At 31.8% G+C, this 25,019-nt stretch overlaps 1 protein-coding gene and 1 long non-coding RNA gene across 7 annotated transcripts in view; one reads left to right on the top strand and one right to left on the bottom strand.

Annotated features, from left to right (window-relative positions):
• The window catches only part of LOC100577945, a 274,124-nt gene that overhangs the window by 13,281 nt on the left and 235,824 nt on the right, over positions 1–25,019 (bottom strand). For 5 of the 6 annotated variants that reach the window (XR_001705522.2, XR_001705521.2, XR_001705518.2 and 2 more), the window contains 6 exons: positions 20,759–21,176; positions 20,344–20,461; positions 19,688–19,769; positions 19,114–19,324; positions 15,744–16,484; positions 10,083–10,367 (listed from right to left, as the gene is read on the bottom strand). This is a non-coding gene — a long non-coding RNA (furin-like protease 1). The remainder of the gene's footprint in view (positions 1–10,082; positions 10,368–15,743; positions 16,485–19,113; positions 19,325–19,687; positions 19,770–20,343; positions 20,462–20,758; positions 21,177–25,019) is intronic. The other variant, XR_001705523.2, reaches the window with a different exon arrangement.
• The window catches only part of LOC100578990 (dynein intermediate chain 3, ciliary), a 68,374-nt gene continuing 53,629 nt past the window's right edge, over positions 10,275–25,019 (top strand). The window contains exon 1 of the mRNA XM_016916157.2: positions 10,275–10,383. The gene's annotated coding sequence lies outside the window, so the exon portion shown is untranslated. The remainder of the gene's footprint in view (positions 10,384–25,019) is intronic.

Genomic DNA, 25,019 nt, shown 5'->3' with positions numbered 1-25,019 from the left:
TACATGATAGAGATTCGCTATTTATTTTATCTAATTTAATTCTAATAAATAATAAATAATCACTTTACATAATTATTATATAAGAATATATATATATATATATTTATATGTAATAACTAAAACTATATTTGATTAATTATCTATTCGTGTAACTGAATTTTATTATAGGAAGGTTACTCGAATGTTAATTTCAACTTCAATATGTAAAAGATTATTTCTTTGGAAATATTTTTAAATTTTTAAGAAAAATAATATATATATATATATATCATATTTTATAAAAATAGAAATTATATTATCTTTTAATAATCGAAATAAGTAAATATTTCACTTATTATTCGTCTACATATATTTATTTAATTATTATATTCAAGAAAAATTAATTTCCAAACAAAAATTCTCTTTTTCATCCTCCTCAAATTCTTCTTCTTATAATTTTCACTCCTTGCATTTTTCGAAATAACTTCTCAATTAAAACGTTCGAGCAACCCTCTCTCCTCGGATAAACGAGATTCCATCGTATGAAAATAATACATTCGCCTTGACATGATTCGACAGGGATTTTTAGAGATGTTTCTCGAGAGTAGAAACCGAGAAGCTAATCCTTAAGGTTGCATTACTTAGAATTCTTGTAAAATTTAAAAATTCCATTCGCGCGAGAATAAATGAAGGTTCTATTTTTCTTTTTTCCCTTTCTTTTCTTTTTTCCTCAACGAAAGTTCACGGCCGCCCGTTTTCTCGAAAGAAGGTTGAAAATGGAGTGGCGGGCCGATGAAAAGCTTGAATTTAATACCCTCGCGATGAAAATGATATGTGGTTAATAGCGTTGCCCGGTCGATCGCGCTCGATCCATTCTCCAACGTTAGACGAGAAGGACGGGGCGATGTATCACACGGCGTGTATTGTGCAGCATCACAATGATATGATTCGCAATAGAATATAGAACAACGGGTAACAAATAGACGCTGCTAAACAGGCGATAAATGATAACAATCGAAGACGATCGAGGAGCTCAGTGGTCGAAAGCGATCGAATCTTTGTGATGGTTTGATCGAGTGGAAGAATATTTGCTACTTTCTAGTGTCTAGAAAATGAGAAGGTTCGATTATCGAAGCTTTTGTGACTTGGAATTGTTTGAAATTGGAAAAAAATTTGAATTGAAGCATTCTGAATTTCGAGAATCTCGAAATTTCGAATAACTTGGGTTTTGCTTCATCATCATGCTCCCGGAGTTTATATTAAATTGCTTCAATACCGTTTTAAACTATTCAATATTGATCTAAATATAAGTTTTAATCATCAAACATTCCAAAGTACATCCAGGAGGTTGAATTTCAAAAAAAATATACTCCATGAGTTTATTATTCCCTTTTCATTCTTATTCTCATCTGTTCTTATTTTTCCACTTTCCTTGAAATATTCAATTGTCGTAAAACTTAATCAAACTTGAATACAAAATAGAGATTCGAGTCCCTTTCCCACCAATCCCCTCAATTGAATCCTGGCTTAGACTTGTCTACTCTATTAGCTAATAAAAAATATACAATATTATCACTAGTATGTACTTTGAACGAACAAATAAAGGAACCATCTTTGATATAGACAATCAGAGATTAGAGGAAGAAGAGGATATATATATATATATTCTACGTGAATGGCGGGAGAAATATTTTTTTAAGGAATAACAAAAAAAAAAAAGAGAAAGAAAGAAAATTATGGAATAATATCGTTTGTCGTTTTTCAAAACGTGTTTTTATCTTTTATCTCTGTTCATAAAATGTTCTTCTCTCTTATATTTATTTCTTTATATCATAAAGTTACGACGAAGATATTTTTCCAAGTATAAGAAAAAAAGTTGGGGAAAGTTAAAGGCATGCGAGGCGGAATTTTAAGAGCGAATCTGCGGGGGAAATGTGCGTGTAAAACGCGAGTCTCAATCACAGACAGATAATCAAGTGTGAAAGAATCGTATTTAATTCACTATCACGCGATCTGTGCGCGTTTTAATTGAAATTATCGATTACTTCTTTCGCACGTTTGAAAGGAAGACGGCTAATGTTCGATATTACGCGTTAGCTTCGAAAAACACGATTTATTGTGTGGGTGAAGAATATGTAACTTTGCAAGCGAAGAATCTTTTTCAAAAAGATTACCAGACGGAGCTGTTCGAATTTTAAGATTTCTTTTTAAATAAATTAATCTTACATTATTTTTAAATTTTCAATTTTTTAGCTGGAAATCTAATTCTTTTTTGCAATGGAGTAATCACAAGTAGTTTTTTTTTTTTTAAAATATTATTGATTCATATATTATAAATTGGTATATTAACTATTCGATTATCAAAGAAAAATAATTTGATCTTCATTTTAAAAATTAAATCAAGAGAGAAATTTTGGAAAGTGCAAGTTTAAATTATTTTTTTACCATTCTTTTTCACGAATATATCATTAAAATAAATTAACCACTACTCATTACTCTCTCTTTGTTAGTTTAATTAAAAGAATTAGGGATAATTTCAAAATAATAAATCGATTAGCTCACCGTGTAAAAATCTCGAGATATATCCTTTGCTAAAAATTACTATTCGCAGAATAATCAAAAATGGAGTATCCTGGAATACGAATAATAGAAATAATATACGGATAAATTATTGCATACAATCGCTACAAAGGGGATAAAAATATTTATAATTTATTCTCTCTATATACCGTTTAAAAATCTAAAACAACAACGTTGAACTAAGCTATATATCACTTATCAGAAAGATTAAGATGATCGATATGTAATAATGAAACTCGAGGTATATCGCCACGATAATATAATATAATATAATATATAATAATAAGGGAAGAAAGGAATTCGCATTTATTGCGATTCATCGTGAGACACGACACGAATCTTAATAAAAGCAATTAAACTATCACGTGGTGAAGTTTTTTCCATCCGATGAAAGAAGAGTCATTAGTATTTACCATTTGGCTCTTTGTGGCTGACCACCACCGAAGCCAATTAAACGGCGAAGTAGGTCGTTTCTAACTTTTGTCGGACTCCATTCTCCCTTTTCCATCTCTTTTTTTACTTTATTCCCATCGTCTGAAATTTTCCCCCGTCCTCGAAAATTTTCATGCGTCACGAGATCATCGATTTCTTTTTCCCCCTTTTTTCGACGAGAGAACTTTCTTTGGGAAAATTTTTCTCTTTCTCTTTTGGATATGTATTTTTCGTAAATTTTCTCCCTTTTTAAAGAAGTGTTTCAAATTGTCAGAGATTTCAGAGAACGAAGCAATCAAGAAAAGAATTCTGTGCATTTAATGGTATTTTAGATTGTATGTATATTATGATCTTGTAAAAGGAATTTTTATAATCTTTCAATAAACCTTAAAATTCATAATTTTATTCCATCCGAATTAGGATTAGACTTTAGATTTGTCTAAAAATTGGGGAAAAAAATTGTTCAATCACAAAATTTTGAAACAATATATTTTGTTTCAAAAGCGAATGCAATTTAAAATTCGTTAAACATCAAATTTCTTATAAATAATTTATATACAAGTGTATAATATATTTTTAATAACGCTGCTATATAATGTATTAAAATGGAAATTTTTTTTCGTCCATCACAGCACAGAATTCTTTTCTAGATTGCGTATTAGATTGTCTCGAAAGTTTTTTTTTTAAATTATTTGCATACATTTATATAATCTGATTTATTTTTTATTCTAACCTTCTAAAATTCATCAATCAATAATATTGGAAGATTAACAAGTTCCAATTCGAATTAAAAAGCATTTTGAATATTTGCAAATAAATCGATGAACATAATCTATCATCACTTCTAGAGAAATGAGAGATCATAAAAATACAATTCAGTAACAAAAAAAAAAAAAAAAGGAAACTTTTGAAACAATCGAATACTTATTCAACTTTAATTCTTCTTTAACGAAACATTAATCACATCGAATTTTCGAAGGGAAAAGTTTCTAATAATACTCGTTCCCAGTTTCTCGAGTCAATATCATACCCTCCAACCTTTTCCTTTCAACGAGTTCGATAAATTGTATTAATCGTTATTCTCTCAACTCGATATTTCTCGATATCTTCACTAAACCCCATACATATATGTATATTTAAATTAATTAAACATCGAATTATTATTGCCAGCGCGCACAAGATTTTTATTGCAATTTTTATTGCAATCAAAAGGCAGTGTTTTAATTAAAATTTAATCACCCCCCCATGCAGGAGAAAAATTAATTTTCGGGGTGCGACCAGGCTTTTGTTCGTTCGTTCGTCTTGGCTGGATCAAGATTTCATAAAAATTAATAGAGCGTGAGGAGAGATCCGCTCGCGATGACTCGAGCTTCGTGTGTTCGGGCTCAAAAGTCTGGATTAAACGATCTCCTCTGTCCTGATTAGTGGCCCAAACTCTAAAACCACTTCAATGGGAAAGCAACCGCTCTGAGGAGATCAGATTCAAGGGGGCATATACGCGATGTTCCTCGTCAGTGGGGAGATAATCGGTCACTACAACCCTCTGCAGTTGACAAAATATTTGGAACCGTGCTCTATTTTAATATCGGGCGTGAATTTCTATTTCATCGACGATAATTTTTCGTTTTCAAATTCGTATTTGTCAAAATTATTTAATTTTGGAAGAAGATAATTTTGAGTATGATTTTACTTCAAGAATGTATCATATAATATTCGAAGCTTTTAAATTTTCTTTCAGTTTATCTCATTATTACTTTTTTTGTTTTTTCAATTCGAATTGAATCCAGATGATTCGATAATAAGAATAAGTATGACAACTGTGAGATTTAAAAATGAATCGAAAATATAAAGTTTTTCTTATAATGTAGATTCATATCGAAAAAATCAAGTTTGAATATTAATAGAATTACAATTTTTTTTATAGAATTTTAATAATTCATGCATCTTAATTTTTGTTAATTTATTTAATGGTGAAAATTTTGCCTCTGATCCGAACATAGATATTATTTTTCAATTGAAATGGTAATAGAAAAATTATTATTTTGATATTATATTTATCTAACACAAAAAAATTTAATGAATTTTAAATTTTAAATATAAAAAATATTTTAGATTCATTTTAAACCATTTTAATTACCCTATTTTCTGTTATATCACTATTTTGAAGACAGCCTGTATCAAAGCATCTAAACACATCGAAATAATTGACAAATTTTTGCACATTGCTACAGTTCCAATATATTTTTGCACGAAAGTACTTTATCAATTTTCGATGATGCCGACTCGTAGAATCAATCAATTCAAAACATGTGCACTGTGGAAAAAAAAAAAAATCTTTAACGCAATTTCGAACGTAAAAAAAAAAAAAAACTATCAATTTTCGAAACAAAAATTGAGAGATCGATCGATCGAATTCAGATCATTTTCAAAACGCCATATAATTTTTAATAAACAATCCGAATCCCTTTTATCCCCATTTTCATTTATTCATTGCGGAGGATCGAGTATCATCGACTGCGAACGTGGAATGGAATATAATATTTTCCACTTTTATCCCGAACGAACGAATATAATCGTATATATAATCCCTCCTCCCCTGATATAAAAAAGTAATATTCGCAACAGATCAAATTTTATAATCATCGACATTGTAACTTCGTTTCCCTGTTTAATCGCGCTTCATCCATTCCTCCACCCCCCTCCCCTCCTCTTTCCTTCATTATTATCCGATTATTCGTTACTTTGATCACGATTCATTCTCCCCATTTTATACGATTAATTTATTATTCATACATTTGTAAACTTTCCACCATCCGATTCTTCCAATATTTCCTTCCAAAGTTCAACGATCGTTTAATCGTTTCAATTAAAGGCAATGGCTCGTATTCTTTCGCTCGCCATTTTTACTCGAGGCCGGCATTTTAATAATCCTCCGGAAAAAGTTTCATTGTACCCGATGAATTAAATCCCCCCCCTCTAATTATAATCCTCACGACGAATCATAATTTGTCGACTCGTCGAATTTTTTCCACTTATCGAATGATCCTTATCAATTCTTCTTCTTCTTAATCCTCGAACACCTCAAGGATTATTTGATTAATTAACAAAAGTGGCTTCTGATAATAGTTTCTCGCGAAATCTTTGAAATTTTTGTTGCATTATGGATATTCGTGTTTATCGAACGTGATTAATATCTGATTTGAATTCGAATAGGTCTCAAAGTCGAAATTTGTGCAGTATTTGCTTTCGAATCGATGGACCTATACGCCTATACACGTCATATTTTCCAAAATATCAATTTCGATGAAGGTAGTGGCGATTTGCACAAGCAACGGTCGTAATTACGTAAATTATTCGAACGACTTCAAAAGTTGATTAATATTTGGTAATTTATGTCAGTGGAGAGAGATATGTACGTGTCATATCATGAATTCACATAAAGTTCAAAGTTTGGAAATGGAAATAAATGTAAGTAATATAATATTAATGGATTAAAAATATTTGATAAAGGATTAATAAATGAGAAAGTAATCGAGAGTGAGTTTACTTATGGCAGTTCAATAATTTTTTAGATAATATAATTTTGATCTAATTTTCTTGAAAATGTTCGATGATTCATGAAATAGGAAATAGCAAAGAAAATAAGAAACTCTTTCTGTGGATTACAATTTCTAACTTAAAGAAGAACAATTATTTTAATTCGAGTTTGAATGAAAACTCAATTTCTACTTTCAATTTTTCAGCAATGTATAATTACTATATTTGACTACTAAAAATTATTAAAAATAAGTTAAATAGCTAATGAAAAAATTGCAAGTTAAGGATAACTGACAATCGATTCTTTCATTCTAATTCCATTTCAATTAAAATTTAAAACAAATTTTGATTTTCAATATTTCGACAATTAATTAATTATTTTTCAAAATTACTATAAAAATTATTTACATATTAGATAGAACAAATATTTTATCCTTAAAACCCAGTCAATATTAAAAATCTATTACCAGCAAATTTGCAATAACATAAATTATATTTCCATACTGATAGATACATTGAAATAAATAACTGTCCAAAATTTCCTATCTACTTCCACCGTATTAAAATATTATTAAAATGCCTAAAAGTCGTTCGATAAATTACTCTTTATCCAGTCCCTTCTTAACCTTAATCTTCAAAAAATCTCTCAAAATCACACTTGAACAGGTGACACCACACCCCGGAGTTTCTCTTAGGCAAACGTGTATACTTTGAAGGCCTGCATCGACGATAGTCTTATGTATCCTCTTCGCGGCTGTTTGCATCAACCGGTCGTAAACGCTCCGTTACGTTTTTGTTTCCGGCAGTGGTGATAGCCCCAGCTGGGTAAGCAAAAGTTGTGGAGAAAGGGTGGAGGAAGAGAAAGTTGGGGGAGGACGAGAGAGCGGGGGAAGGGAAGGGAAGGGGGAAAGCAAGAAACGCGGAGATAAAAGTGAAATGTCTGGGGAAAAAGCGGGGTGCCGGAAAGAGATGAAAGGGGCGCGGAGAGAAATTTTCTCTCTCTCTTTTTTTTTGGAACACGTTCGGTCGTTTCGGTCGATCGATAGGAGAAACTATTGTTGCTAGACGGACATTACGAGATTGTTGAACCGATATTTTTGTTTTCCCTTCTGGTCTTTTTTTTTTTTTTTTTTTATGATTCTATTTTCAAGAGAGAAACGTCTTCTTTTTACTCAGCTCACGCTTTATCACAATGACAGCGAAATTTGTTGATTGTTAATGAATAAGGACAAGGATGAAAGTCTATGTACGAATAATGCAAATTTAAAGGTATTAAGCAAGAAACTTTTAGTTTTTCAAAAATTTGGAAATTAAAATGGGGGAAGAATGTTGAGAAGTAATTTTTAAACTGATTTGTGAAATTTTAGGCGAAATTTGAAGAATTGTATTGTTCATAAAACGAGTTATATATTATGAGAAGAGTTAAGTGAAGTAATAATTGTTTTTCCTTATTCAAATTATAATCATATTCCAATTTCACATTGTTATCATTACGAGTTTTTTGGACAAAAATATTTTAAATTATCACTATTTTGACAGTGAAATCGAGATACGATTATTTCTTTTTCCACATGCAACGTGATACCGCGTGAGCTTATCATTTCTGTCTTTACGTTCACTTGAACACTGGATTAACGACACAGGAACACTGAATTAGCATCGAATCGTACGAAATGATTAACTCTTATATCTATTTCCGAGATTTCTATATACCATTCAATTTCAATGATTCTTTAGTTTATTTTGAACTTTTAAAATCAATAGCAGAATCAGTGTCATCAAATTATTTGATGGATTATTTTTTGATGGAAAGATGAAATCGAACATAGATAAAAGATTTAATCTCTTGTACATAATATTACTCAAAAGTTTGGGATCAATTTCTAATTTTGTGGAAATATTGTTATTTTTATTAAAAAGTGATAATATTTTGTAGATTTTTTTTAAATTAATTAGCATAAGCTTAGCATAATCAGAAAAGAAAATTTAATTAAAATTTAAAGAGCCATCATTCAATTTTGAATTTAAATGATTTGAAACAAAGAGAAGAAGAAATTTATCAATAAACATATCGCATAAAGGAAATAATTAAATAAAAAAATCTATTATGTATTATATCGCATAAATTTTCTGTTCATTCTTCCATTTAAACGTCATTACTTTCGAGTAATTAATTAGTATTCCTATAAAGAGATACAAAATTACATTTCATCTTAAAAAAATACTAATTTTCAATTTTAAAACCGTATTGAATTTTCTACTTCTCTTTACAAATCGACAAACTCTCGATATACATCTTTTTTCCCCTAACATTCTTGTAGTTCAAGAACGAACGAGGCATTCGAAAACCTATTCGATCCCAAACTTTTGGCCAGCGATATAAAGCACATAATCGCATATATTAATCGAATATCGGATCGAGTCTCGAAATTTAAATCGGCTAGATTATCCCGTCGAATATTCGTGATAAACGTATTACGCAGTCGAGTAGCTTTTGATGATTAATTGGCTGTTTAGGAAAATCGAACCTGAACGATTTTGCGGCGTTTAATTTTACCGATATAATAACCCTATAGATTTACGCGAGGTAATTTAACCAAGATCGGTCTGCCATTTGGACGCGATCCATCGATCTTGAATCCCCTTAGTGGCAGTTTCGCGAGTTTGGCTCCTTTGAATCATCACGTAGAAAAGTGTCGTTGGGATGTTTCCTTGTCATTAATTAAAAATCGAGCGTGCCACGCTGAAAGGAAATAATTATCGAGCACGAGAGAAAATCGATCTTATTACGCGAGATAGAAAACGAGCTCGCGTTTAAAATTTTCAGAGATGATAAATTAACAATTTTCCTCTTCTCAAAACATGTCAAAATTATTATTCTCCCACATGGACATAGGATTTTCAATAATTCATTCAAGAGGTACATTCAAAAGAAGGAAGGAATCATAAACGTTCGAATCGATTTTCCCGCGTACTCGATCGCCATTATAGTCCCATTAAAGGCGTAGCCATTACTCTTCTCTCTTCAACGACTCTTCCTATGTATATATATATATATATATAGTCTCTCGACAGTCGAGTGGACCAATCCTATCCCTAGAACGACATTGGCGAACGTCATCCTCGTCGAGACAGACGAGAGAATTTTAAGCTCTGTCTCCGACATCCTTTTGGAGTCCCTCCCTCCGATGGTGTGAAAAGTGGAAGGACGACGGGCTGTCGTCGGTCAATTTTAACGTTGGATCACAAATTGCACAAAGCTGTTCGAACTCGAAATACGATCGTCGACACGCGATCGCGACTCGACCGAATTCAAATGAAAATGTCGATCGGGCGGAGGCGTCATCATGAGCACGAAACGGTTTGCCTCGGCGACCTGTCGTCGGTCGGCAAGCTGGGGCCGAGACAGGCCGTCCATCGGCACGGAATTGTCTCGGGACAATCACTCTCGTTCCCTACACTGTTAAAATAATGCCAGCTGGCCGCCAAGTTCCCCACCGGACTGGCATTCCCACCGAGCAGGTAGGCTAGAAGGAGTAGAATGAGGCACCCACCTAGGCACCTGCCATTTCCAGTGTCGATGCCGCTGCAACCGCTCGTCTGGTTCTCGGTCGTGGGCCTCTGCACTTCCGGATGGGACACGCGCTCCACCTGTTGGCTACCTGTCCACGGACCACCCTCCGTGTCCATCACGTTGTGCCTCGCGCCTATCGCCGTATTGTCCTGGCTCACGTCCTGCTGGTTCACCGGTGGCAACGGTTTGTCCTTGTCCAACTCGTCGTCGAATTCCAACGACGTTTCCGTGCCGTAGAACACTAGCTTGAACTCGTCGAGGGTGTCTGGAATGGTGGAAGGGTGAGTCGTTTCTTTTACATTTTTATTCATTCAGTTTGCGAAGTGAAGTGGAGAGATTTATATTAGAGATTTAGGATATTAAGAAAGAAAAATATAATAAAGATTGGAAAAGTGTATGTTGGAAAAGGACTTTATTTTTGAAACATTTGTAGAAATAATTTATATTCATTTTTACTTGGAGCTTATAATATGGAGATTTTCAATTTCATTATATGGTAGAATTCTATATTTTAAAATTGAAATTAGTATAGTCAGTTCGAGTGGATTAATTGATAGAGCAATGGAAGAATTCTTTGTGTTCGAGAATATTATTTCTCCACTTCACTTGCGATTTATATTGTATCTACGAAACGATAAATGTGAATAAACGTGAAAATAATGGAAAAAGAAAATCGTTTCTCAGAAGTAGCTATTGAGAAAAAAAAAAGAATTAATTTCTTCTGACAAGCGATTCATGGCTCGTGCAATGGAATGTTCGTCATTGAAAAATTAAAAACATTAATATCGAGATGTATATATATGTATATATATAAAAAAAAGGATGCTTTTCAAATGATGAAACACATATGAACATGCTGAAAGTAAAAATTTCAACAATTCTCTAAATACTTTGAAATGCTATAAGTGAATTGTGGAAATGCACAAAAATACATTCACCTGATTGTGTATAGTACATTCTACATTCTAATAACAATAAGGCATAAAAGTATTTAAAATGATGTAAAAATTTGTCGTTTAATTAATTGGAAATTAATCAATTTGTTTGGTTGATTATTAAAACAATCTTTTTTTAAAATGAAAATAACAATATATAATTATCAGTATGGAAAAGAAAAAAAGAAAAATTGTACATATATATGTACATATGTATATATCTTAAACATGCCATATATAGAAACAGATATTCTAATTTAATTATACATTTGAAGCAACAGAAATAATTTTCCAACGATAAATGTGTGTATACATAAATTAACTACGTGATATAAGAGTATATAAATAAATTATATCTATAAAAGTATATAAAGGAGCTAAACAAAATAAATAAAAATTCGTGGAAAGATATTTTATTTCTATTTAATTAATTTAACAAGATAATAATAATTAAAATTAAACGATAGTTTTGAATACGTACGTGTTTCATAAAGATTTCGGAGGAAGAAATTTCAATTAAAATTTCATTTATGGTGTTGCAGAAAATTTATTTTTAATCTCCTTTGTAAACATATGATATATGAAATGAAAGCACATTGAATTATATATTCTTTGAATCGATTTTTAAACAAGTTGCATAAATTTTTCAGTTTAAACTTTTCGATCAATTTTTACTGCCCTCTGGTGAAATACATATATATATTTGATTAAAGGAAAATATGTAATTGATTGCAAATGAGTCTTTTTTTTTTTTTTTTGAATCATACATTTTTTCAATATGATATATCCGTTGTTTATTTGTTTCTTTTGATGAATTAATAATGATAAATCATCGAAGATAATTTTTACGATGGAATAATGTTATGTCTTATTAATCGTGTAAAATTTAAAAAATATTAAAAGGGAGAGATTACATTTAAAAATGATGAATATCCTGAAATAATTTTGAATAAAATTTTTTGGTTTTTCTTTTATACGTTCTATATTATTCATTGAAATTATTATTAAACTAAAAAAATTCACGTATGAAAATGAAAAGAATCCATGTTTTTTAAAATTATTAATATTTGTCTCAATAATAAGTATAAATATTAATTATTTACTTATTATCTTTATATTATTAATAAATAAATTTTTATTTATTAATAATATTTATGCCAACAAATAATGTATTTGCATAATTTAAACATCATCTCTGATCTCTATTGTTAATATTCATAATATTATAACATACATTTAATTATAATCTCATAATTACACTGTATTAGATTATAATATGAAATTTATAATATGCATAATAATTATGAGATTATATTTGTAAATTTGTATCTATAATATTAATTGAAATAATAGGAAAAATATCATAAAACAATATATAAAAGATAAATATTCAAATAAATACTCAAATTTCATGAATTCAAGATAAATAGATATTCAAGATCAAAGTTTACTTTTACCAATTTCACTTTTATAAAAAAAATTTCCTTTTTAATTTTTCTTGCAATTTATTCGATAATATTAATTCATAGATCCGCGCATATTCGATTAAGTATTCTTTTAAATTCAAAATTCTCCAATTCAAATTACACATTCGATAATATCATCCAACTAATTTACATACACGCTGGAAAAATTGGAAATGGCGCGTACGCGAATGAAACGGGTTTTATTCAGAACGAGGCACAGAACCGTCTTTCCTGTTTTCTTAATGTCACCACCGTCTAACGACAGATGGGTGCCTCCATTTGACGTGACACGAGTGCACTTTACATTATCCACTCACACACGCTCACACTCACGTACACGGATCGGTGTGATGTCTAGGTTCGTTCGGGCGAACAACCGTGTACCATCCACAAGGTATTTGGTATATATTCGATGATGGGTGCCTCGAGGCGTGGTCTTGGAAACCCGGTGACAGTGAAATAGGTGAGGCGAATAGGGTGTCAATGTCGTTGCCGTTGGGAAATTAATAAAGCGTTGTGTAACGATGCTCGAGGAATTTTTATCTGGTGGAACGAGTCACGGTGATGAATCGAAAAGTGATATTTATTTCATCCAATTTGGAAAATTGTATCTGTACAGGATTTTAAGATATTCTTTTTTTTTTTAGATTATATATTCGATACAATTTGAAATATTTTATGAAGAAAATTGTGAAATTCGAAAATTGTGGAAAAAGGATATTGGTACAGAATTATGGAAAAAAGTAATAAAAGAAAAATGATCTAAAATCATGGAATATAGAAGATGAAAGTATAGAAGGGAAATTTAAATAATTCATTGAACTTTCCGACTTTAAACTCTTTGCAAAGTTTTTGATACCTTTTTCAGTCAAGTTTTTATACGTCCCCCGTCAATATTTTATTTTTCATTTCCGCAAAAAGTGTAATCGTAAATTCCTGTATATGGACGACAATAAAATATGTTACGATAAATGTAGGATGATCCTAAAGTATTCGAGTACTTATCGTACCTCCTGAGGACGTTTTATGAAAACTCACTTAAGGGCATAATGGAAATGTTAGAAGCCAATAAAGGCTAGGCTGTTATTTCTCTTGTAAAAGATCAACATGATCTGCAAAATTATAGTTCTTATCTATCCAAGTAAAGTAGAATATTGATAGGAAAATTATACGAGAGAAAACGTCGAGGAGGATCGACACGATAAATTTTTTGGGGTTGAACGAAATGTGTATTGCATTACGTGAAACGATATTTAAATAAATGATTGCCAATTAATTACGATCGTTTGAAATAATTAGGCGAATTGATAGTTAATCAATTTTCGATGATACATATTTTAACAAGTAATTAATGTTTGCGTACTATGCATTGCCTGAAGCATACTTCTACAATATACTAAACACACATTTTCATGCATACAAGCGAATCAGATAGGGGAAGCATTATCTGCAACGAAGTTATCGAAAGTTTTGATTAAACGGCATAGCTTGCGTATGTATGACTACCTTAATAGCTTTAACAACTTTGTAATCGTTATAATACCATTATAAGAAGCTAAATTTTAATCGTTATAAAATGAAAGGCTCGAGTAATATTTTAAATAAAAAGGCACACGAGAACATGCACAACAAAATTTGTTAGAATTGAAAAAGAGAATGGAGATTCGATCGTGATTAAAATTGTGTTGCAGGTATATGATGATTAAAGATATTTTTAACTTAATTTGATCTATAAATTTGTATTATTTTTGTAATTGATTATAGATGATTTAAATGGAAAGATATAAGAAAAAGAAATGATTATTTTATTATACGTGGAATGGATGCAATTTAAATATTAGAGCAATTTATTTTAGATATTTATTTGAATTAACAATGTTAATGAAAGATAGATTTTTATTGAAAATTGAATCGCTTTTGAATATGTAGATAATTCACTTTAATTCTTCAATCGCATCGGTGTATTAGAGAAATTTTATGTAATAATATTTACAACATTTCCTAATTATCATCTTGTTTATTGATGCAACAAACAAACGTGAGCGAAAAATATCCAAGAGAGATTGTTAAAAATACCTAAAAATTATCTCAATGGTCATAGGATATACGATAACAAAGAATAAAAAAGAATGTAGGAGCATAAAAACAAATTCCACAATGATTACATTGAAGTGCAATAATGGAGGAACAATGAAGATAGGGTAAAACAAAAAAGTAAATTGCAGGAGGATTCACTTAATTCTGTAATTGTACACATGGATGCAGTTCTATTGTAGTACATTTTACTACTTTTACGAAATGCGATAAAAGAATATTGCATGTAACGTGAATTCGTGGATGATGCATGCAAATATTTTTAACTAAAATTATTTTAAAACATTGTCACATTATTCAGAATTTTTATTTTATTCATTCTATTATTAGATTGTCCGGAAATAATTTTCAATAATTTAACTTCGTATAAATTTTTATTTTAATTCACAAATTTTCCATAAAATAGCCATATGTTTGAAATATAAATCAAGCTATTTAGAACCTGTTGATAATTTGATTATATTTTCATATTTTGTACTTACGTTAATATATTCCTACTAAATTACAGTAGAATTCCATTTATGAACCTGATAAGGGACAAGCTGGATTATAACTAGATTCTTCATATATTAATCAGAATCAACCTAGTTCCCTTTGAATGATTTATATCCAATTGATAGAGAAAATTTTACAAAATATTTTCTTTAAGATATTATAAATTAAATCATATAAGTGAAATGATGCTCAGCAACAATATAAATAATATAAAGATATTTTTCAATAGGTACCATTCTGCACAGTTCCATTGTAATTTATAATACACTACGTCGATTCCAATTTAATATAGAAATATGTAAGAAAATTATAAAATTTATCAATCTCAAAATCATAAGTAATTTGAATTTTTCTAATAAAATCTCGAAATTTTAGATTTACACTACCGAATGTAAGAAGAGTCTCATACCTATCCAGTTGTATCAATCTTCATTCCAATCAAAACATGTCTCAAACTTAAACAAAGTTCAAACATATCTCAACACTTCAACACATATTTCAAAACAAAACCAAACCATCTTCAAACATCAATCCTCAAAAAAGAAAAAAGAAAAAAAAAAAAGAAAACCAATCAATTTCCAGACAATCTGATGAATCATCCACGGATTAACTCGTGACATTAATATCAACCGAGCCACGAAAGAGGAATACCCTTATCCAAGTTCTTCGAATCGAACTGTTCATCCTGCAGCAATTCCAACCCCTTGGCCCTGGTCGCGTGTTGCTGGCCGGCTCCTCTAACCCCGGGATAGACAGGATACAATGGATAGAGCTGTTGAATCTTGGGATACTGTTGGAAAATGGCTGGCACGTTGTTGATGGCAGGTTTCGCTGGTGGCTCCAAGAGGATCAAACCCCTCTGAAGGGACGAGGCAGTCGCCACGTCCACGATTCTTTGCCTGCTGGCCACTTTTGTGGTTGGAACAGCGGTGGGCGGACTGGTTTGGTGCGCGACAGTGGTCGTGACAGGGCTTGGTGTGCTCCTCCCTCGTGGCCTGGACGTGATCAGGCGTACCTCCCCCGCGACGTTAGGCCCCCTCGCCACGGTCAACCCCCTCAACGTCTGCACGGTCGGCTTCGGGGTCGGTTTATTGGCCGATTTGCCATTTTTGTGCTGGCCGCGCGCCTTGCTCTTCCTCTGCGACTGTATCTGGGCGTTCACCACGTAAGGCGGGCTGAGACTACCCGGCTTCTCCGACTTGTGCTGGCTCTGCTTGATCTTCGAGCTCGTGAGAGAGTTCTGAGCCTTGGAGAACACTGTCTCGCGCGGTTTGACGAATGGCCTTCTCGGTATGTTCATCCCGGCGGGATTGTACAACGCGTATTCCGTGCGATCGGGAAGCGTCGACGTCCCGTAAAATATCAACGCCCATTCGTGAAGCGTGGCGCGACCTGGCGAGTTGGTTGGTCGTCGGGTTCAGGAGAGAGCGGCAAGAAATTCGACAGTTTCGTTATATAACTTTGGCTGATTAGAATTGGCTAAGTAAATTACTAATGGTCAAAGATATTTATATTTATATCAAATATACGTGTGGAGAAATGGGAAATATTTCTTGTGTCTACGTTTTCAATTATGTGCGATAAAAAGATCCTAGGAGACATTTAACAATTAAAATTGAAACCTTATCACATTCATTTCTTTTTCTAATATTCATTGTCATATTGAATCACGTTATTTTCATTGACAATGAAATAGAAACTATTCAAAAATCTAAAAGGCATAAATAATTCTAGGAGAAATTGTTTCTTGTTCTAAAGAAACATATCAAATTTCATATTCTTCAATTCTTCATAATGTTCTTTCTTCAAGTCAAAATTCAAACAAGCCTCTTTACCTTTCACAGATTTCAAATACAAATCCAAATAATTCTAAGGAAGAAGATCTCAAATGTATATGACAATCTAGAAACGACCAATAATCTTGACTCTTATCCAAATCCTTCGTAACAGGAGAACATTTTCTCATCTCCTCGAGTATATCTAAGTCGTGTTGTTATCGAGTTGCTATCAGTGGCCGGGGATTAGAAAATCATTGACGACCAACAGGTGCAATTCCCGTCGGCCAGCAGGAATATTGTTGTTGTTGCGACGAGGTGGATTTCACGGCAATATACCAGGGAATCACAGCGCAAACACAACATGTAATGGTTTGAATACCTGGGTACTTGGGAATGTACCCTGCATATTACGGCTACATAATAGCGCGGGCTTCTATCCGCGGACCATGGAGAGACCCCTGTTGGATTACAAGCCCGCGTTAATTCAAACTTTATGCGCGTATCGGCTTTAACGGCCGTTCTAGCTTGAAATGGTTTTGACGGTTCCACCGTTGCGCAAGGTCAACATCCCTTGAGAGCTTCGTGGATTCCTGCCGGATGAGATCGCGACGGAACACGCTTCGAACAGGGGAATTATGCCCCTGGGAGGGGGCGATGCACCAGCTTACCGTCCTCCCACGTGCACGGTTTACGAGAGAATTCCCTTTATGCCCTCGAAGATCGGATGATAAGATAACAGCTTGCTACGCTTACGCCGGCCGTTTAGAATCTATGGGACTGATCGTGAACTGTGTCAACCTGGATCAGTGGTTTTATGAAAAATTTTGCGCGGTGCGTCGTCGTATATGAAATAATTGATTTTCGCGTAGAGAAATATATTTGGAAATATTTGGTAAATTTAAAAGAACGATTTAAAAGCTTTTAAGATGAAAAAGATGAAACGATAGATTAATATTCGAAAGTTAATTAAGAGGTTTCCAAGTTTTGATATCATTATAATTTGTTTATTTGTAATGTTAAATATATTTAAAACTGATACTTTTGGAAAGTTTTCAGATGAATTTGAATATTGAATATTTCTCGAATCGAACTTTAATTAATATTATAATGTCGTTTTCAAAGTAAAAAGTTCATGAAATATTGAAAATTTAATTAATTTAAAAATTGCAAAGTCAACGTTAAAAGTCGTTTCATTTGCAACAAATTAATAATTCGAGGTAAAAAAGGATGGGAAGATTCTACTTCTGATTTTTTAATGCATATTTATATCAAGGAATAAAATCAATAAAATAAGAATACTTCTCAACGACCAATTCGTTACCAAAAGATGCGCCATCTTGAGAACGTTTATCCATGTTGATAAACTTTCATACACTTGAAAACTTTCGATATCTACTCGGCAACTTTACCGTGCTATGTCATTTTAATGGTGATGAAGATGATGTACAAACACCTGTACCTTGAATATATCTAATGCAAAAGACGATGTTGGAAATTTACGATTTACAAAGATGCAATGTTATAATAATTTTTACACGGGTATTAATTTTAATGAACCTGTAAAAACATTTGCACAAAGTGATTATACTTTTTTTAAATGAGTGAATTTTATCTGAAAAGAATTTAATAAATATTCTCCTTTATTATAAAATTGGAAAATTTAAAATATTTATGATTCAATGAAAATATAGAATATTTACTTCGTATATATTTTTATTGAAAATAATAATTTTTTAAAGATACTTATTAATTTTAGAAACGTTATTTTTAAAATTTAACTGATATCAGTTGCAATAATATGAATCAAGATTATAAATTGATAATAATTTATGAAATAGGATGTAAAGTCAAAGCTGAGAAAAATTTGAAATAAATTATGACGTGGAATTTAAACGCAATAAACATTGAAAATTATATTCCATTTTTCTTTAACTTTAATACTAAAATTAAATTTTTTTTATATATAATAATAATATAATATTGTTAAAGTTAAAAATTGTTTATTTAAAATATTAATCTAAACAACAAAAAAGAGTTTATTTTTTAAAGTTCAGTATCACTCGAAAAAATTTATTTCTGAAAATATTTATCTCCAATTATCTTATTTCAAATATAAATTTTTTTCCCCAGCTCTGCATAAAGCTTCAGAAAATTTCTGATACGAGCGAGATTGTACTCGATGTATCTGGAAATGTCGTAGGCGATGAAAGAATGGAACAAAAAGATGGATACAATGGACTTACCTTGGTATCGACCCTCATTGTGGATTTCAAGTTTCCACGTGCCGTGTGGCCTTTCTCCCCAAGTGTGAACCGACATAAATGGCCATTGATTGAAACCAGCCTTCGAGACGTCGTGTGACCTTTTTGCAAGAAGGGTACTCTTTGTACCTTGTGGAGATGTTAGTTGTATCTGAAGATCCCCTCTTCTCGACGCCATCAATGAAACCTTTGCCTGATGAAAAGTGTAATATACACAATATATTGATATTAATAGTTAGAAAACTAATATACTCATTTAATTTGTATAATCTTCAAGAAACATTTGGATAAGTATCCAAACTTTGCAATGTTTCAATATGAAAAATATTTTGGCTCTAATTTTTTATATTCTTTTCCAGGAAATTATTCATCATAATGTGTAAAAGAAACAATTTATTAATTTTGATAATAATTCTAAACTGTTAATGTTAAAAATAATTCATGCGTTTAGAAGAATTTAAGGGCAAATCCCTGTTATTAAAACCGTGATTGAAACCTATTTCAGACGAAAACTATTATTTAACCTACTACTTAAAGTGAGTGACATAGTACTTACTTGCACGTGCTCGAGAAAATTAACGCCGCTACACTCCTTGACGTGCAATTCCAGAGTTAGCTGGCTCTTTGGTGGTATTGGCCTGCACGCACACACGAAATTTAGGTCAGCTCCAGAAATAAGAAATTCCATGATTTCATTATTATTACCAGTTTCCCTATTTCTATTTTTACGGCGTGGAATAGTTGATAAGTGTACAATATGTTATTTTCATCGTCAATAAAATTTCTCTATTTGGAAGGGGTGAACGATCTTTGGAATAGTCGGCATTAAATCGGGTGCACGCGTTGCAAAAGCTATTTCCTGGAATCAGTTTATCGTCATCAGACTGCAACGCAAAGCAGACTAGTACGTGGCGGAAATAGTGATGGATCGAATTGCATCGTCACGTCTTACATAGTCATTTATATCACAAAAGCCACTGGATCTAACTCTAAATTGTATTTGATTGTATTTGATATTTTCCGGTGACTTAACTTTCTATAAATCAACATTTCCATTGTTGTTCTTTTCTTTCGTTCCCAATTTTATCAAATTGGGAATATTTATTTTAAATTTATTTAAAATCGGTGAACAGCATTGCACGATCTTTTCAATCTTTCTTTCTTTTATTCGATTTTTGTTTTATAATTGTTGCAATAAATTAACCGACTAACCTGCCCATGTGTGGTGCTGACACCTCGCATTTGTGTTGTTCCGGTACTGTTCGCCATCTTTTGGCCAACCGCACCATGGCAGCTGCATCCATTAAGCCATAACCAAAACTGTGGCTCACTAAGTAAAAAGTAGAAATTTAAAAAAGAAAAAAATTATATCAAAACGCAATTACTTTAAAAATTTAACTCCAATACACTTTCTTCAAACTATTGTTTTTAACTCATACAGATAATTACTTTCCTTCCAATATCTTCACATACTTTTATTTTTCTTTTCTAAATCTTTATTTTCTTCACGGAAAAATCCAATTTCCAAAATTTTGAACGAGCAAATTCAATGTCGTAGAAATACAACCACGATAAATACACGTGTAATAATAATAATATATATAAAAAGAAATTTCACCCAACTCACCGTTTCGTCCAACACCATTGGTCACCCAATCCATAGCTTTCAGATTGGCAGGTTTCGCTGTCCTCACGACGATGTGTTGCATATCCCTCCAAGTCAGATCTCTGTTGGCCTCGAGGGCGAGGGCGCATATACCGGCTGCCAAGGGCGCCGATGCAGACGTGCCCGTGTGGCTGGTCGTGCAAAGGTGATGCAGGTCAGTGGTCACCACTTGTTTCTCCCCCGATGAACCGGAACTGTAGGTCGTAGCCAGGGTGGACGAGCACGCCTCGCTGTACCAAGGCACCTGGCCGTTCTCCGTCGCGCTGCTGATGGACAACGTCCAGATGCTGTTCGTGTAACCGTCGCAGTTGCAGTTGTCGTGATCCCTGCCGCCGTTCCCCGACGCCCAGACGAAAATCGACCCTCTACCGTTGCGACCCTGATGATCAAAGCGACGAGTTTAACGAGGCCACCGTGAAATTCCTGCTCGAAGACTTTTCTTTACAGAGATCTTGTCGATGAAGCTTTCAAGCATTTTCAAGAAAGAGAAAATTTTTGTAATTAATCAGTTTTTCTCGTTTTTTATTTTTCTTCTTTATATAAAAAATAATTAGAATGGATGTATGAAGAAGTGGAAGGAAAAATGGTAAAATTGGCAGAGGGATTATTTTGAGAAAAAGTATATAGTTTAAAATGTACGTATCTATTGTGAGACAATGATATTCGTGTTCATTAAGGTTGAAATATCTGTATGAGGTCAAATTCTGATGCATCCTCTTCTAGTTAAATATCAAGTTTGTACCACTTCCGATACCACTACAGTTCCGATGATCAAAGGACCATCCTCGGAATTATTGGATTATGGCGGTGTGTTAAACGCAATTCTGAGATGTTAAATGCAGTTATAGTTTTGCATATATGTATATGCGCATATACATATATGTATGTGCATACACAATTTCCTTTAATATAGTACTATATAGGACACAGTTACGTGAATAATACGCATCTATAAAATGGAATGCCGGCAATTGTTTTACATTCAAATTATTAAATCGATAAATATATAACTTTTATATTAATAAAGTTGATTTTTGTTTAGTAAAAGTAAAGTTAAAAATTTATTATTTTCGTTTCATAAGATTTATTATTCAAAAATAAAAAAATTATTGAAATTGAACAATGTTGAAAATTATTGACATATCAGTCAATAAAAAAAATTTTTTTCTTTCATATTAAATGAAATAATTAATTAATATTTAATTTGATATTTAAAAGGGAAACAAATTTAGAAGTTATTGTTATTGTTATTGAAAAAATATCAATTTACTTATAAAATATTTTCAGTAAATAAATTGTTTTTTTCTACAAGTTCACTTTTTCAAGAAAAAGTTGAAAATTTATTCCACACTGTGTGACAATTGCATCGAAATATTCCTTGAAAATTTGGAAGCATTTCAGATATACAAAGCTACCAACTCGAAAGCTACCATGAGTAGTAAAACTGTCTTTATGAATATTTAACGGGTAGCTTTCTATTAAGGAAGAGTGCTTTAAATTCAGAAGTGACAGTAATTATACCGAAAAGATAAATTCATATTTTACTAGGACATTAGTTGGCAATATTGTTGCATTGGCAAGAAAATAGAAAATAAAAAAATAATTAAATATTATCGAACGTGGAATTATTTAGATATAATTTGCTTATCTTTGAAAATTTCTTATTAAAAAAAAAATGAAAAATATAAAAAAAGAATAGAGATAGAAAGCTCCGTTAAATCAGAAGTTTTTTTTTTTATTTACTTTGCTATTTTTTTTTCATTTAATTATTTTCATTTTAATGTTCCATTTTTGTTGAGATTTTGGACAAAAATATTGAATCATTTTAAAAGAAAAAATATTAAAAATTCATTATTTATCTGTTGTTTTTCCATTTCATTTAATTTGTTGTATTAAAATTTATTTTTATTCGTATTTATATATCTCTTTTATTTTAAATTATCGTAAGATACATTCCAATTGTATCATATAATATTTTTTCTTATAAATATTTGTTTTTTTTTTTTCTCTACAACATTCTGTTTCTCCTCCCATTTTATTTAACTCATATTAATATTTATTATTTTTGTTGGAATTTTATATTTTTATTCGTATTTATATATTTATATCATTCACACACAAAATAATAAATTTACATTCCGTTATTTACATAACAAATTGTCCGATTGAATCGAATGTACCCTGTTGTCAAAATATTTTAAGCAACTATGAAATAAATATTTCAGTAGAACGAAGGGACGGAAGAGAGAAATATTTTCCTCAATACAGTCGACGATATTCCTGGAGTGTTTAGCTTGCTTTCGTTCTAGACAGAATTTATTCCTTCATATTTAATAAGGAGCAACTTTTGTGGAATATAAACGTTTACCCTATAAGTCCCATTCAATGTTTTTATTTCTTCTTCAAATGAATGATACAATGGAAACAGTTTGCCCGCGTAAATATTCAACGGCAAATTTTTTAAAAGGAATCTTTAAAGAATGGTAATACAGTGGAAACAATGAATCCAGGGTACAAACGTAACATTAACAAAGAGAAACGATCAATGTTTAATAATATATCAAAGCATCCAGAGATGTTTTCCACATATATTACGATGTACTACCTCAAATATTTTATCCTTTTATTAAATAAAATTAAAAATAACTAATATTTATCAATGGATTTATTGATACTTGTAAATAATATCGAGAATTAATAATTAATAAGAAAAAAAAGTGAATGATACAAAATACAGTGGAATCTGAAGAACAGAGAAGAATATCAAAATAGAAAAAAAGGAATGAAATTCTTGAATAAACCCTTTACTTAAGATATATAATGAAAACTTTAAATTTTCCAGATAAAGTGGAAGCCAAAATTCGTCAGATAGATTGTTGAGAGCTTGCCAAAATCAATGATCAGTTTTAAACATAGAACAATTGGAATATACATCACGGTTGCCCTTAATACCGCCATTGCGGACAGGATGTTTAATTAATCGCTTTCTTGCTCCTTCCAGCGGCGTCGTGGCTAATTATTCGCGCGTTTCCTTTTGGAAATTCGACCCCACCTTCTCTGACTTTCCGCTTCCCTAACGACATCCTCGCGCCTTTCCAGCAAAAGTGCCTTCCGATATTTGCATATGACTTACGGCTACCCTCCAAGCGAGCAAGGTTAAAATGGTAATGCGTGCAGGTGCGGAGTTGGCGACAAGTCGCTTAAAAGCATCCAATTAGAAACTTTCCCCGGGCTGGCCTCGCCAGACTCGTTAAGTCTGGTCCAGGGAAAAAAGTTTCGTGGTTTAATCGAATTACCAATTTTGACACTGGCAATCGATTTCGAATCGTTTTTTAATCGGCATTGAAATAATCAATCAATATAAATGAGAAATTTTATAATTCTTTTCAAAAATATAGAATATGTTTCTCAAAAATGACTTTATCTCAAAATTAATTAAATAATACAATTTTAAATACGAATAATTTTTACTTTATAAAATTTCATTATTAATTGTTCTGATAACTTCAAATAACAAATCTTTCAATTGTACTTTCCTCTTTTCAATTTTCAAAAAATTATTAGATTTTCATTTATATTGAATTTCACTTATCAACCACACATCTCACACAATTCCTCTCCTCCTTAAACTTATTCGTTATTTTAAAGATCTACGAGTCAGTTGGATGCAAAGTTGGGTGGAATGAAATTTCTCGTCTAAGGAGCGAGATAAAAAGGATCGGATGTTTCCCCTGACAAACGTAATCGAAGAGAGTTGCTTTCGACCGACTGTCTAAGCATGTAACATCGAGATAACAACCGAGGTATCTGCCTTCCCGCTGTCGTCCCGCGGAAACATTCGAGAAATGCTTGGGGGGAAATACATCTCTGGAAATTTCATTCCAGAGGGAAGGAGGAGGGGGGGGAACGAGGCCTTCCAATCTTATCGATCGCGCCAGACTTTTTTCTCCTTTATTTGGATAACGAATTATTTGTTTTTCATGCAGCTCTAATGGAGAAGAAGGAATCCAATTTTTGCAATGAAAAGAAACTTTATTCCCTACAAAATAGATTGTCCCATTGTTACGTATGGATGTTTATGGATTTCTTTTTACACGATTCTTTTCGTTTTCGCTTTCAGTATCGCGCACACTGGATTTCTAATAATAAGATTGTTATATTAGTTGACAAGAATTTGTCACAATTCTTAATTTTGGAGATTGTTGGATCACACGAATGTATA

This window comes from Apis mellifera, linkage group LG14 (genome assembly GCF_003254395.2).
Source record: "Apis mellifera strain DH4 linkage group LG14, Amel_HAv3.1, whole genome shotgun sequence".
NCBI classification, from domain to species: domain Eukaryota; kingdom Metazoa; phylum Arthropoda; class Insecta; order Hymenoptera; family Apidae; genus Apis; species Apis mellifera.
The sequence above is the reverse complement of the archived record's forward strand: the minus strand, read 5'-3'. Positions and strand labels throughout refer to the sequence as shown.